Genomic DNA, 16,980 nt, shown 5'->3' with positions numbered 1-16,980 from the left:
CCTGCCTTTTCAATGGCACAAAGCTTGTGCCAGAGAACTTCTTGGTCTGTTGTCCTCCACCCTGTTTTACTAATGGTAATAAGAGTTTTCAGAGATCAAGGAGTCCTTGGCACCATTTCTGGTTCTTCAGTTACATCATTCATCAGCCAAGGTATTGCGTATCACATTTTAAGGTTGTTGTGCCAAGTGCCAGAACTATAGAAAATGTTAAGAACAGCATCTCCAAGCAAGGATTTGCTTTCTTGCTAGGTGTTTTCCAAGATACAACCCCTATGGGGATTTTTTATACATAGGTTAATGTAATTAGGAGCACATGACATCTTTAAATGTCTGATTCAAATCATTTTTATTATTAACTGCTCCCTCACAGCAGTCAAGGCTGCTGCCACTGTTGCTCAAGACAAGTACCGGCTCACATACATCCCAAAAGTTTATTGCAGTCACACTAATGGGGGAAAGAGGGATATTCCAGGATCAAATCAGAAGCCAGGATGGCTTTCAGAATTCTGGGACTGTCCCTCGAAAATAGGGATACTTGGAGAGTATGGAACCATAAAATATTCTTATTCCTGCACGATAATTTGATGGTTTGCAATTGGTTGCATATGCTACCATAATCATAACAGAATGCACTGATGTTCATATTTTGTGTGGGTAAAAGTTGAAGAAAATTTTGCTCCTCACAGATGATGAATGAGGGGTAATTTTGCTCCAATCTACCCCTCAGCAAAATCACTAGTGGATAGTTTTCTCCTAATTCATTTGTGGAAGGTAAAGTTAAAGTTAAAGGTAAAGGACCCCTGGACGGTTACGTCCAGTCAAAGGCGACTATGGGGTTGCAGGGCTCATCTTGCTTCAGGCCAAAGAAGCCAGCGTTTTTCCACAGACAGCTTTCTGGGTCATGTGACCAGCATGACTAAACCACTTCTGGTGCAACGGGACGCCGGGACGGAAACCAGAGATCACGGACATGCCGTTTATGTTCCTGCCACAGTGGTACCTATTTACATGCACTGGAGTGCTTTCGAACTGCTAGGTTGGCAGGAGCAGGGACCGAGCAATGGGAGCTTACTCCGTCTTGGGGATTCGAACCACCGACCTTCCGATAGGCAAGCCCAAGAGGCTCAGTGGTTTAGACCACAGCGTGCCAGCTCCTTAGGGCCACAGCTAGGGGGTGGTGAGGTGGGCCCCCACCAGGGGTGCAGGTGGTGGGCCCCCTGCAAAATTGGCTAAAAAATATGTCCATATAAATATTGATTATTGCCTCATAAGAAATGGTTTTAAATAGAGGGTGAATTGAAAGGGTGGAGGGAGGGTGGTTGGAGGAGAGGCAGAAAGAAGAGCTAATTTACCCATGGCTAGGGGGTGCAATCTGGATTGTGCAGATCACCTAGCTACGGCTCTGTTGCTCCCTTTATTTGTGAAACAACATAGTAAACACTGGAAATTGGTGGTAGGCAGTAGATAAGTGTTGATGATTTGCAATGACTAATAATAATAATAATAATAATAATAATAAAAAACATAAACACTAACCCCCCCAGGTAGCAAACCCTGAGGTGAGTTCATGTTTCACCAAACTGCAGCTCAAATTGGAGGCCTAGTTTGTCCCACAGAACTCTTCTGCCATCCCCTATCTCATTCACACACCCTCTGTCCTCCGCCCTCCCTCCTCAGTCCTGCTAAGAAAAGGATTAGACCGCAGGGATTAACTGTCACTGTACAGTACTGGGCTGAGGAAAGCAGAGCGCCTAGAGAGGAGATGGCAACACACACACACGCACACAGCCTTCCCCTTGGCCTTGTGATAGTAAGGAAGAAAGCATGCATCTGTTTCTCTTGGCTTCTGGTGTACCTTCCCCTAAGATTTGAAGGCAAGAAGAGCACCTCTTGAGGCTAGTGTATAAAGGGATATCAGCTAGAAGTGGTGTGTTTAGGTAGGGCAAAGAGCAAGCTGTTGCCTCCCTCAGTGACAGAGAAACTTCCGGTTTTCTTGTGTGTTTGGGCAGGGGAGAGATTTAACGTCATTCAGCCCGGACACTGAGATCCAGCGCCAAGGGCCTTCTGGCGGTTCCCTCATTGCGAGAAGTGAGGTTACAGGGAACCAGACAGAGGGCCTTCTCGGGAGTGGTGCCTGCCCTGTGGAACACCCTCCCTTCAGATGTGAAGGAAATAAGCAGCTATCTTCTCTTTAAAAGACATCTGAAGGCAGCCCTGTTCAGGGAAGTATTTAATATTTGATGCTGTATTGTTTTTAACACTTGGTTGGAAGCCACCCAGAGTGGCTGGGGAGACTCAGCCAGATGGGCGGGGTATAAATATATTATTATTATTATTATTATTATTATTATTATTATTATTATTAACGTGAAGTTTCAAAGGCTCACTCTTCTTGCTTTCCAATGCACCCTGTTTCAGACTTCAATGACGTTGGTCATTGTCTGCCATGACTTTTATTCAAAGCATCTTTGAAGGACCTGAATCACCATGGATGCCAAGATACCATAGCTCCATTGAAAAATAATACCAGGGCAAAATTGTTATGCAACGCGCTAGCTGGCTAAGCAAGCGGGCAGTGTTGCTATGCATGGGTTCTTGGCTTTTTAAACAAAATACATTGGATATTTCACCTCAATGCCCTTTACAATGGTGTTGCATTAGCATTAGTGTAGCTGAATAAACAAAAGCAATCTGTCTCTTTCTCATTCTGATTTTTGCCCTCTGTGTTGAGCTTCTCTGTAGGTGGCAGTGCATGTGCCCAGTGTTTGCATTTTGAAGAGGCGCAACTGTCAGGTTCATGCTCATTTCATGGGGCACATTTACAATTTCCCCGTGAGTTTAGCGTGCCTGTATCTCCCACTCTTGAGAGATCTCCAAGCCAATTTTGGAAGTGAGTGGGTAGGAGAGGGGGGAAAGGCCCATTATACAAGTCTTTGCACATGGGTTGGTTTCCACTGACGGGACCTTTTGAATCCTACCCAGACAGTCTAGCTAGATTGGCTATGAAACAGCAAGAAAACTGTAAGCAAATGAAGGGCTCGATTTTACACGTATTTGACATCATGACGTACCGTAAACATACACAAACACACAAAAACATTTCCAGTTGCAGGACCTCTGTGTTCCCTGGGAAGTGGGATGGCCTCATGAATGCCACCTTCACATGAGATCATAACTGCATATTGATACACAGGCGTTGGCATCTGATTAATGTCGCTACTACTGTATCAACATTATGTATGAATCAACCTGTAACACAGAGCTTCACCACTGATGCCAGAATTCCAGATGTTTTCAGCTACAACTTTCATTAGCCATGGCAAACATCTGGAGGGGCACCAGGTTGACAGTCCAACCTCCAACTCTTCCTTGATCCAGGATTAAGATGCCCTTTATTAATTGTTCAGATAATATATTATCATCTTGTTAAGGGGGAGGGGGAGATTATTTGAGACGCATCAACTTTCATGCAAACCAACCTCTCCTGTTCTTCCCCATTATAAGATGTGTACAGTTAGTCTTGTTCCTTTTAGAAAATCCTAGCAGCAATCACAGTCCCTACAATGCTGGAATCACAGCTAAGAAATCATAGAATCACAGAATTATAGAGCTGGAAGGGACTTCAATGCAGAACATCCCATGACCACCACAGACCCTTTATAAGCAGTGGCTCGCTCCAAGAAGACTCTCGTATATAAACCAATCCGTATCCCCAAGGTGCTAATAATTTTTCCTTTATTTTGTTTGCTGGTCAACTTCCAGATATTCCAGACATGATAAAAAAAAGCTATAATTTACACCTCGGGGATTTGATAGCACTGCTTTCCTTTCTTTTCCCTAGCTTGACTCCGTATGATGTTGCATAACTATTTCTGCGTTGTAAAAGGAAGGGTTCTACGTGCTCGGATAAGCTGCGTGATGAACTGTGGGGAAAGATGCCATGGGCATTCCTAAGCAAAGCACTCTTACCTAAAACAGCACGTCTTTCTCGATGTGAAGCCCATAACAGAATAAAGAAACTAGAGAAATGCAAAAAGCATCCTTGGCCTTTCACAGATGAAGTTATCAGTGTGATGGATTAACCAACTCTGGTCTTTAGGGTACTTTTTTGAATTTGAACACTCTAGCCCTTTCGGTGAGCGTGTGTTGATGGAACGTGGGATTATCTGCATCGCCAAACAACCTATTCATTGAGCAGTCATCCGGATTTCCTCTCATGAAGCATATGCAAAAGTTAATTGCTGCATACATGCAACATTTTAGTCTAGAATCAATGAAGACTTGTTTTTCCTATGTAGTCCACACACAGTCTTGATCCACCTGTGTCTGCAGGCGACACTCATTGAACTATATCACTCTGTTCAACTGTTTTTATTTTATTTTCACACATCTACATCTTGTAGGTTCGTAGACTTTATTCTCACACCCTTGCCAGAAGCAGAGTAAAAGGGCACTATCTCACACCCACTTCCATGTTTTCAATCTATATGTGTACCCAAGGTTTGTTGGGTACCTCTGGGACCATTTATTTACTTAATCTGTATTCTATATTATTTATTTATTCTATATTCTATATTATTTATTCTATATTTATTTATTCTATATTCAGCCAGGGACTGAATACAAACTTTTCCCATGCAAGGCTTATATTCCACCACTGTGTTACAAGCTCAGACCCTCCAAGTGTCCCTATTTTCCAGGGACAGTCCCGGATTTACAGACGCCATCCTCGTTTCTGATTTGATCCCAGAATGTCCTGCTTTTCCTTTGTTGTTGTTTAGTCATTTAGTCGTGTCCGACTCTTCGTGACCCCATGGACCAGAGCACGCCAGGCACTCCTGTCTTCCACTGCCTCCCACAGTTTGGTCAAACTCATGCTGGTAGCTTCGAGAACACTATCCAACCATCTTGCCCTCTGTTGTCCCCTTCTCCTTGTGCCCTCCATCTTCCCCAACATCAGGGTCTTTTCCAGGGAGTCTTCTCTTCTCATGAGGTGGCCAAAGTATTGGAGCCTCAGCTTCACAATCTGTCCTTCCAGTGAGCACTCAGGGCTGATTTCCTTAAGAATGGATACGTTTGATCTTCTTGCAGTCCATGGGACTCTCAAGAGTCTTCCTCCAGCACCATAATTCAAAAGCATCAATTCTTTGGCGATCAGCCTTCTTTATGGTCCAGCTCTCACTTCCATACATCACTACTGGGAAAACCATAGCTTTAACTATATGGACCTTTAACTATACGGTGATGTCTCTGCTTTTTAAGATGCTGTCTAGGTTTGTCATTGCTTTTCTCCCAAGGACGTCCCTATTTTCACTGGAGAAATGTTGGAGGGTATGGAGATATGTGACACCCCCCCACAAGCCAAGGAGATAAGTACCGTAACTATGCAACCTTTAGAAGACACTTGAAGGGAAGGTTTTTTTTAAAAAAAAAGTTTAATGTTTTATTATGCTTTTATATATGTTGGAAGCTGCCCAGAGTGGCTGAAGCAACCCAGTTGATGAGTGGGGTATAAATAAAAAAATTATTGTAGTTGTTGAATAGGACATCCCTATTTTCATTGGAGAAATGTCAGAGACTATGCAAGCTATCTTGCCTACTGTGGTCTAGGCATTTTGGGTTACTCAAACAAATCGGTTTCTGCTCATTTCAATGAACTGCTGCTGGTGCCTGAGATAAGAGGAGCGTTCTGTATTCCCGCAATATCTTTCCTTGATTTTCCTCTACCTAAACATATTGGGAACATCCTGCAGTATCTTTCTCAAGCCATGGCGGAAACCCTATTGCTCACATTAGCCTCTTGGCACACGGACCGCTGCAGAACATCCCTTGTGGCGCTTCCTTCCCTTAAGATCAACAGGCTTCAGGGACTGAACAAATACTATTCGAACACCAGGAGTTTGACTTGGCACCAAATGAAACCATAAAAAGCTCTCTTAGCCCCATTGTGGATATTTGAGCTGGCTGTTTAATTCTCCCCTCCATGTGGATGAGCTAATAGGCGCTGGGCCTGGATGTTTTTATTCTTCATCCATACTGCCATACTTTGAGCTGGAAGGGACCATCTAGTCCTGCCCCCTGCATTGCAGGAATCTTTCTGCCCCAAAAGTGGGTCTCAAACCCAGGACCCTGAAATTGTCTAATGTTCTAGCCCAACCAAAGTTGATTTTCTTATTCCTAGGGCCTTTTGGATTTTCCCTGGGGACATTTCAATAACATTTTCAGAACAGCTGAGTGAACTGGAAGAGAAGGCGAAAGCACCCTAAAGAAATGATCAAAATGTAAATATATGTAACAAATGATTTGCTTCTCTTGGGTAGGGTCATCCTAGCTCACTGGAAGAGCATGGGTTTTGCATGCAGAACCCAAGGAAATCTCTGGCATCTGCCAGAAGCATTGGGAAAGGTGCTGAAATACAGCTTGAAGCCTTGGGAAGCCATTGCCAGTCAGTCTAGGTGAGGGTGGATCTGTATAAATCACCTTCCTATTTGCTAAAAATGAAATTGCGGCTGCTTGATACAACCAGGCAATCCCATTTACAAACACGTGGGTTTTCAGGAATCTAAAAGAACTGAACTATGAAAAGCAAAACCAAAAGCAATACAAACAAACAGATGAATTTATTTCATGGAGCATGAAATAAATAAATCAATATATATTTTTTTTGCATTGCCGGCACTTGGAAAACAATGCAAGGTGGTGTCTGTTCCATCCCACATACAGAAACCAATCAGACCAGCAACTTTCTGATGGTAAGAGCTCCCTCAGGACAGACTCCCTCAGGAGCTCCCTCTTTCATGGAAAGTTTTTAAGCAGTCCGGCCATCAGTCCAGGATTGTTTAGCTGTGATTCCTTCATTGCAGGGGGTTGGACTAGATGACCCATTGATTTTGTGAGTGAACAGCTGTCTCTATTGCATCTGTTTTTTGGAATCAGGTGCCTTGGACTGTTAAAGAGAGACTTTGTAGAAAAATGTTGGGAACATTCTGCTTTTCAGGTTGTTCTGATATAGTTCTATAATTAGTCTGTTCGTGGGCATTAATTTTTTTCCCCTTGCCAGGCAACAGATTTCCCACCCACCCACCCCCAATGAAAAGTATATATTTTATCCTGATAGTGCGAAAAAAGGTCTGTAGATTAGTAGTTTAAATGCTGGGTGTGGAACGAATATCAGAACAGTGTTGGGAAATATTAATAGAAACATTAAAGAGATAACTGAAAGTAAAAGATCGGTTGTTTTCTTTCTTTTGCTACGGCGAATGAGCTCGGCCCTCAGAGACAGAACTGCGTTTTAATTGCAGGCTGCTGAAGAACAACGCATGCTCTATACTCTGGAAACCCAACATGAAGAAATACACAAAAAAGAAAGATGATGTGAGAATATGAGTTTGGCATTTCTTTCCTTAGCGTCATTAATTACCGTATTTTTCATTCTATAAGACGCACCAGACTACAAGACGCACCTAGTTTTTGGAAGAGGAAAACAAGAAAAAAAATATTCTGAATCCCAGAAGCCAGAATAGCAAGAGGGATCGCTGCACAGTGAAAGCAGTGATCCCTCTTGCTGTACTGGCTTCTGGGATAGTTATGCAGCCTGCATTCGCTCCATAAGACGCACACACATTTCCCCTTACTTTTTAGGAGGGAAAAAGTGAGTCTTATAGAGTAAAAAATACGGTATATGCTATCAGCTGCTATCTGTGGAAAGCCAGCCACATCCTGCAAGTATTCATGAGACTCCACTCTAATGAATGCCTATTAAATACGGAGGCAACAAGCCACTACCTCTTTTCCAGAGCAGCTACCTGCATCTGATGAAGTAGTGGCTCCATGTTTATCAAGTGCAGTTGAATTTCAAAGAAGGAATCTCACAGCAGAATCATATGCTAACAGACTTTCCAAGTTTCCCTATTTTCCAGGCACGGTCCTGGATTTACAGATGGCATCCCAGTTTCTGATTTGATTCCAGAATGTCCCTCTTTTCCTTAGGACACTCCTATTTTCATCAGAGAAATGTTGGAGGGTATGGTAGGATGTCCCTGTTTTCTTTGGAGAAATGTTGGAGGGTATGGAGTTATCCAACCCCTGAGCCATCTGAAAGCAGCCCTGTATAGGATTTTTTTTTAAAAAAGTTTGATGTTTTATTATGTTTTTATATATGTTGAAAGCTGCCCAGAGTGGCTGGGGCAACCTAGTCAGATGGGTAGAGTATAAATAGTAAAATTATTATTATTATTGTTATTGTTATCATCATCATTATTAATACTGTTATGGAATAGGACATCTCTATTTTCATCAGAGAAATGTTGGTAGGTATGTGAGAAGGGAGCAAATAAATTAACTTGATGTAGCCTCAGGATATTTGGAAAACCTCACAGAATCTCCCTGTGATGGCCTGTATGTTAAGTGTCAGGCTTGGGAGATTCTCTACTCACCTGGTAGCATCAAGGATCAAGGAAGAAGCAAGAAAGTTCATATTTATGGTTTTATTTAGTATCATGGTGCAAGACAAAGAATCCAGTCCTTAACTTCATTGTGACGTTGCTTACATTGAGCTCCTTCCCTTCTTTCCCCAACAACAGCCCATGGCTCTTCAAGGGGCCCCAGGAGTCAAACATCTTTGAGCCCTTTGCTCTTGAATTCTCAGTGAGCAGTGAGTACGCGGAGATGGTGGGCTTCTATGCTTCCAAGGACGTCTCTGCTGGCAATTCTCCCCCTCCTTCTAACACCTCCTAACTTGGCAGCTCTGAGTTCTGCTGCAATTGATTCCTGACTCCCTCTTCTCTTGAAACTGCTTTTTGGAAGGCAATTCCCGGCCCTACTCCTTGGTCCAGTCCCTGGCATTAAGTCATGTAGCACAATACAGAGGTACCTGAATTTGCTGGGCTACGTAGACAAATTTCCCAGCACAGATTGAACAGTTGGCTAGTTGCATCTCTGAGCTCTTGCTCTATACCATGTACAGTTCGACAAATTCAATCAAAGAAATAAGTGAAATTATATTATTGTCTTCACCCTTTTTCAAAACTCACTTCTTTCTCTCTTTCCTTTTGTTATTTTTAAATTGGTGCCCATGGAAGTAGCAAGAACCTCTTGGAGTGTTAATGCTGTGTATCCTTTCACTGTAGGCTCAGGTTGTGTGTGTGTGTAAATAAGCCCTATATCGTAAAGGCACCACAGTCTCTGCTATGCCTCATTTTCAAAAAGGAAACACTGTTTGGAACCCTTGCAATCTCGCACCGCTCAGAGATTGGGAGTGGTGGCAGCATGCAGCAATATGTACCGGCCATATTTCATCATGCTGATGTCACTATTTGTGTCACTGGTTTCAGTATTCCCTTGGTGAATGCTGACAATCAATGTGAAATACTGGATTTAAGATCCAATGACAGGGTTATAGCGCTGACTTTATTTGACCTTATCCTTTAGCTGACTGACAGCCCAGGGCCATTTTCCATATCATCTACATTCAGGAGTTTCCATTGACTACACTTACAGAGACTCTTATCACACCAGACCATTGTTACATGCTATTTTACCTTTGAGAAAAATGAAGAAAAAGATTTTTTATTTTTTTTTAGAATTCCAAAGAAAACATTCTTTTCCTCTGAGGGAAAGGAAAGGTGATGAAATATTGTTCTAGTGATATAGATGAAAGAATAGAGGTTTTTGAAACAAAAAAAGAGAAACAAACCCATCCCTAAAGTTCTATAGAAATCTGTTTTTGAGATTGTCTTGATAACAAATCTGGATTAAACAAATCTTACAAATTAACGCAAAACACATTTTAACTTCTCTGGGTCCTTTACAAGCTGGTATATTTTAGTCATTTAAAGCTTTTATATACTGTGACCTAAAACTGGTTTACCTGTAATAAATGCCAATTATAGCAGAATCTTTCATGGATCACTGCCTTGTCATGGTGAAGAGGCTTGAATAACTCAGAGAAGCTATGAACTATGCCGTGCAGGGCACCCAAGATGGACAGGTCATAGTGGAGAGTTTTGACCAAACGTGATCCACCTGGAGTAGGAACCGGCAAGCCACTCCTATATCCCTGCCAAGAAAACACCATGGACAAAGACAACAGGCATATAAAAGTTATGACTCTGGAAGATGAGCCCCTCAGGTCAGAAGGTGTCCAACATGCTACTGAGGAAGAGCAGAGGACAAGTACAAGTAGATTCAGAGCTGATGAAGCGGCTGGGCCAAAGCCGAAAGGTCGCTCAGTTGCGGATATGCCTAGAAGCGAAAGGAAAGTCCAATGCTGTAAAGAAAAATATTGCATAGGAACCTGGAATGTAAGAACCATGAACCTTGGTAAGTTGGATGTGGTCAAAAATGAGATGGCAAGAATAAATATTGACATCCTGGGCATCAGTGAACTAAATTGGAAGGGAATGGGTGAATTCAGTTTGGATGACCATCATATCTACTACTGTGGGCAAGAATCCCGTAAAAGAAATGGAGCGGCCCTCATAGTCAACAAAAGAGTGGTGAAAACTGTACTGGGTTGCAATCTCAAAAATGACAGAATGATCTCAATACGAATCCAAGGCAGACCTTTTAACATCACAGTAATTCAAATTTATGCACCAACTACCGGTGCTGAAGAAACTGAAATTGACCAATTCTATGAAGACTTACAACACCTTCTAGAAATGACACCAAAGAAGGATGTTCTTCTCATTATAGGGATTGGAATGCTAAAGTAGGGAGTCGAGATAAAAGGAACAACTGGCAAGTTTGGCCTTGGAGAGCAAAATGAAGCAGGGCAAAGGCTAATAGAGTTCTGTCAAGAGAACAAGCTGGTCATCACAAACACACTTTTCCAACAACACAAGAGACGACTCTACACATGGACATCACCAGACGGGCAGCATTGAAATCAAATTGATTATATTCTCTGCAGCCAAAGATGGAGAAGCTTTACAGTATACAGTCAGCAAAAACAAGACCTGGAGCTGACTGTGGCTCAGATCATCAGCTTCTTATAGCAAAATTCCAGCTTAAACTGAAGAAAGTAGGAAAAACCACTGGGCCAGTAAGACACAATCTAATCAAATCCCTTATGAATACACAGTGGAAGTGCCACTGTATTATGCACTAGGTGCAGTTTCTGGAGAATTTTCAAGCGCAGCCCAGCCTCCAACTCATTACACTTGTCTATATTTCTGTACTCCTTCATGGATCACTGCCTTGTCATGGTGAAGGGGCTTGAATAACTCAGAGAAGCTGTGAGTTATGCCGTGCAGGGCCACCCAAGACAGACAGGTCATAGTGGAAAGTTTTGACTAAGCATGATCCACCTGGAGCAGGAACCGGCAAGCCACTCCAGTACCCTGCCAAGAAAACTCCATGGCGTGCTCTGGTCCATGGGGTCACAAAGAGTCAGACATGACTAAACGACTAAACAACAACAACAAACAACATATTTCTGTTACACAGGTCATTTGGAGGGGAAAATTTTTGTGTGTAGAGTGCAGGAGATTTCCCCAGGAGGTATGGAATGGAAGCAACTTTAATCAAGAGAACTGACAGCTTATTTAAGGGCATGCTGGCTCATGAGAAATGGAAGGCTTGGCAATGCTTTAGTCAAGTTGAGATCATATACCTTTGCAAAGAAGATAGGAGGTGTGATACTCCCTACTGCCAGCCATGCTGGGTGACCCTGTTCTGGAACATAAGATCAAAACGTCTGGCAAGGTTTTAATCAAGCTGAGATCATACGCCTGGATGAAGACTCGTCAGTAGATCCGAGTAGCCTTCCTGACTTTCCTTGTACCCCGATAAGGATCGAGAATGTGGCACACACCCAATTAATTAAAAAACCAAAACACCTGTTTCACAGGAATTTGCCCCTGACATTATTGACCGATACAGATTTGAATTTCAGTGGAGAAAAAGTTGGGGGGAGAAAAAAGAGCAAATCGGAAGGTAGGAAAATACAGAGACGTAGGTAGGTGGAAAGGATATTGCATCTATCGGCACTCAGTGCATTTTCCATGGCAAGTGTCAACCAACATGTGACCTGATGGATGAATTTATCAATTTCATCTGCTTTTTGTTTCTCTTTCTTTCCCTCAGATCTTAAGTTCATTTTTTCTGATTTTGCATCAATTTGCTTTCTTTTATGATTGCCTGGAAATTCATCTACATTTTCACATGCATTTTACTTCATAACCACATTTTTTGTATGCAATTTTGCCCCAAATACTCACCTTTTCACAAATACTCACCTTTTCATAAGCAAGTTTTTCTCATAGACCTTTTGGTTTTTTTTTACTAATGTCAACATTTCTGTATGCCTTTGACTGTAATACATGCTTTGTTGTAAGTAGCTTTCGGTTAAACAACTGCAGTGTAAAAATAAGAGAACGGTGAATTTTTGAAGGCGCATAGAACCACTGTGCCATACACTGATGCCCCGTTCTAAAATCTTGGATTGTGCCATTCATTTATTGCGGTCCAGACACCAGATTTTGTTTGAGAAATCCATCAGAATGGAAACAGAAAGCATGACTATTTTCACAGCCTTTGCATTGATTTTTGACCTCCAGCTGCATCAGTAGCTCTTTCTGCCTCAGGGCAACCACAGACAGTTGGTAACTCTATTACAGATTGTAGCCCGGCTGATCTGACTTCCCACAGAATGACTTATGAAATATTTCCTATCATGGAAGAATGAAAACTTGTCTGATGAGAGTGGAATCCAGAATAATCTACTCTAAAGCAGTCAGTAGGCAATATTCCAGTGAGACATTGCCTAATAAAGAATAAGTCTCCTTCCTAGCATGTGAGCACTTGGGAACTGGAGATATACTATATACAGTGAGAGTTACAGCTGGAAAACAGTTGTTATTAAATTACCAAGTGGGGTATGTGAACCCCAAAATAGCATATCTGTGAAAGGTGGGGCCTAGTTTGGCACCGAGACTGCTTCAAAACTGGGTTCTAGAATTCAGAGAAATTCTATTTTGCATTTGATGGACAGAAAAGTGGAAAAAAATAGGTAGTTACCATAGACATTATATTTACTTCTGGACTATCCAACTTAGAACAGCTTATGCCATCAACAGAACCAGCCACACAAGCTTTTTCTCCAGTTGAGAATGTGTGTCTTCTGCATCTTTTAACATTCCTTGCAAAGATATATAAGGATGTCTCCAACCCAAAGTGTCAAAATCCAGGACAAGATTTTATGCTTGATTCTGCTAATGGTATAATTGACCCTTATGCAAAGCCCTTGATGAGGTGTCTGACTTGAACATGGTTTATGTAGAGATTAACAAGGATTGTATAGCTTTCTGTAATAGCTCCCCCTCACCTAGTGAGGTAAAAGGCAGAGGAAATAAGGTTTTTCATTAGTTGTTTTAGAAGTGGCTGTTTTACAGTTTTGCAAGTGTTTGGACTGTGTGCTCTTTTTCAGAAAAAAACCCTAAATCAAAACATAAATATACATGGCTGTCATACGTTCAGAATGATAGGCAACTCTTCTGGTGTGCTTTTTAAAAAGATAAAGGTAGAGGTTTCTTCTGGTGTGCTTTATAAGCCCTTTTTTGCAATGTGCACTAGGATGGCAGTCTAAATGTGTCAAAAATAACTAAAAGGGGCCGCTAATGCAGCAATAAGGCCAGTGTTTGAGTAATGTTTGACTTCCTTACTTAGCATGTGAAGTTCGGCTTGGAGGTTCCATTCAAATAAATGAAGATCTAGGTGGAAACGTTTAAGCACTGATTTTCTTCCTTGCCCTTCAGATGCTAACAGAAGTCTTCAGTGTGGGGCACAGTGCGGGAAAATCAATATATTCATTCGATGAGCAATGCCTGCTTCTTACTTAGTACGTGCTTTGTCTGTTCTGGGCGCAAAATGAAAACAGGACTATAGCAATAATCACTGGAGTGGGAAGCATTTAATTCCCTCTCTACTCTTTACAGATGACCACTTGCATTGTGTTCTAAATCTGAGATGCAGAAAACTCTGTACAATTACATTTCACCCTCGAAACTCGATTACTTCCTGCAGTCATTATTGTCTGTAGACTGTACCTGGTGAAAAGAAAGCGAGGCTGGGGAACAGAGAAAACGTTGCTTTGTTTGAAGAACATGCAGGTTCTATATAGATGCCAAATGCAAGGAACTATATGCATGTCATTTTGTGTGTGCTGTTGAGAGCCATTATTCTCTGATTCCAAGTCGATAGTAAAATACAATTCTACAATTGTTAGTGTCTTCTTTACAAGTGCTTAATATCGTTCAAGAGGATTAAGCACCCTAGGTTGTGTAAATACTATTTTAATGCTAATTCTACACACCCATACCTGGCCTACTGTCAATATTACCCAGCCTATGATTCACCCTTTTTGAAAGAAGCCCTCACAACATTCCCACTTAATCTTTTAATATGCCACTGCCTTATTTGTCTAAACAGAGGGAGCCTTGCAAAATGTGATGATCTCTTCTGTAGGCATTCACCCAGGGAATTTTGTCTTTGTGAAAAAGGGGACAGAAGCACTCAGGGGAAATGGCCTGGGACAAGCCCTTGAGCATAAAAGATGACTTCAGTCCTGAGGTGCTGCTGCTTGGAGGGGCCCGTGCCATTTCTTGAGGTGGCATGCAGGGCCCCCACATTCATGCACGCTGCCAAAGAAGCCCCTCACGACTGCAGATCCCTCTCCACAAAAGGTAGCAAGTCATAAGCTCCTCAGAAGACACCTATCCATCATTCAGCCCGGACACTGAGGTCCAGCTCCGAGGGTCTTCTTCTGGTTTCCTCACTGTGAGAAGTGAAGTTACAGGGTACCAAGCAGAGGGTCTTCTTGGTAGTGGCACCCTCCCTATGGAATGTCCCTTCAGATGTCAAGGAGATAAAGAACTGCACAAGCAGGGCTGGATTTAGGTTTGATGAGGCCCTCAGCTACTGAAGGTAATGGGGCCCTTTATATGTCCAGCTGTCCTTTGCCAACAACAAATTGTAGCTGTTTTTTGTGTTGAATATTTGCTATATGGTAATTTATGGACCTAATAGGTCCATATACAACACAAAACACTGTTGCTGTATGTAGGTTTTATTTTATTTGTTTTTTTATCTTATATTTTGGAAATGTACATCCAGTTTTTCTCTTATATTTCTTTGGGGCCCCCAAGAGAATGGGACCCTAAACTATAGCTTGTTTAGCTTGTACGTAAATCTGGCCCAGTGCACAACTAACATCTGAAGGCAGCCCTGTATCAGGAAGTTTGTAATGTTTGATGTTTTACTATGTTTTTATATATGCTGTAAGCTGCCCAGAGTGGCTGGGGAAACCCAGCCAGATGGGCAGAGTATAAATAAATCATCATCATCATCTGCACCTTCCTCCCCTTCTTGGTAACTAACAGCAGCATGTAGTGTTTGGAAGCCACATGCCCCAGCCCCAGCTCCTACTGATAACTTCTCCTATTTCGATTGTTGTAGCCCACTCTGGGACCTTGTGCTGAAGTGTGAGCAATAAATTAAATTCATCAACATTACTACCTAAAAAGATAGAGGACAAGGATGGGAAGGTAGTGCTACATTGTTGACTTGGCTCCCCAACGCCACACAACATTGCCAATTCCCCAGAGAGAGAAAGGCAAGGCAAGGCAAGTGGGCACAAGGACAGAGCCAATCTTATGTTTCGGATGCGGAACTGCACTGTCCCCACTGCCTTGCCCATACCACCCTGCCAGCTGCTACTGGGGTCTTCACTGGTTTAAAGGCCCTCCAGATGTTGAACTCCAACTCTCATCAGTCCCAGCCAGCATGGCTAAGGGTGACCAGAACTTTCCCCCCACGACATCAAGAGGGCCAGAGGTTTTCCATTCCTGTTTTTAAGCCTTCCAAGTAGAGATTGATCTCCAGGAGAACCAGGGGCTGCGATTCAGTGGGCACAGGAATGCTTGGCCAGATAGTCTGGGCATTTTAAGGTTGGATTAAGACTGCAACTCGGAAAGGAAATTGGGAAATGTGCCTTTTCATTCCAAATGCAGATGTAAAGTGTCTGCATTTATTTTTAAAATGGCAGACACTATTTTGGAACCTGACCTATTAAACATTATCACTCCACAGGCACAATGGTACAGATGCAGGATCGCTGATAGGTTTAGGGTGTCTTGTTTGATACAGAGCCCCAAGTTCAGGGAAATATAAGTCGCCTCTGATATGTTAGATGCCTGTTTTCAATCCAGATGACATAGTGTGCCTGTAAATTGAGAAGGACATTCTTAACTTTAATTAATTAAGATGGTAATGATGGTCCAGTGATTCTAAGATGAGGAAGTCGCATCACCTGGATTGTTTGGTCACCTGTATGGTGTATTTGAATCAAGGCATGAGTTCTGAGCAAGTAAAGGGTTCCCTGATCTCTTTCCAATACCAGAGTCCAGTGCTGGGGATCCTATAGCCCTCCAGATGTCATTGGACTCCAACTTCTGTCATATCCCTCTAGCATGGACAGTGCCTAGGGATGACGGGAGTTACATGTTCAGCAGCATCCAAAAGGATACAGGTTCCTCATCCCTGCTCTAATCCCTGGCCTTTTTATTTGTGACTGTGGAAGGCATGTCCAAAGTTGTCACAATGTTAATACTTGTTGATGTTGTGGAGTTGGAGAAGGTCCAGAAATGGACAGCCAAAGTGATCAAGAGGCAGGAGCAATTTTTTATTTTATATGCTGTGATCCTTTTATGTGAACTGCCCTGAGACCTTATATAAGGCAGTATATAAATTCAATCAACCAATCAACCAATCAATAAAAACTCCTCCATGAGGAAAGGGACATTTGGGACTTTTTGGTTTAGAAAACAGGTAGGAGGAGACATGACAGAAGCTATGCATGGCTTGTAGAAAGTGGGCGAAGAGAAGCTTTCCTCCCTCTCTCATAACACTAAAACTCACTAGAACATTTGCTAAAGATGGAATGTTGGAAGATTCAGGGCACTTCTTCATGCTCGAAGGAGC

Source organism: Podarcis filfolensis (genome assembly GCF_964270895.1).
Source record: "Podarcis filfolensis genome assembly, chromosome: 2".
Classification (NCBI taxonomy): domain Eukaryota; kingdom Metazoa; phylum Chordata; class Lepidosauria; order Squamata; family Lacertidae; genus Podarcis; species Podarcis filfolensis.
The sequence above is the reverse complement of the archived record's forward strand: the minus strand, read 5'-3'. Positions refer to the sequence as shown.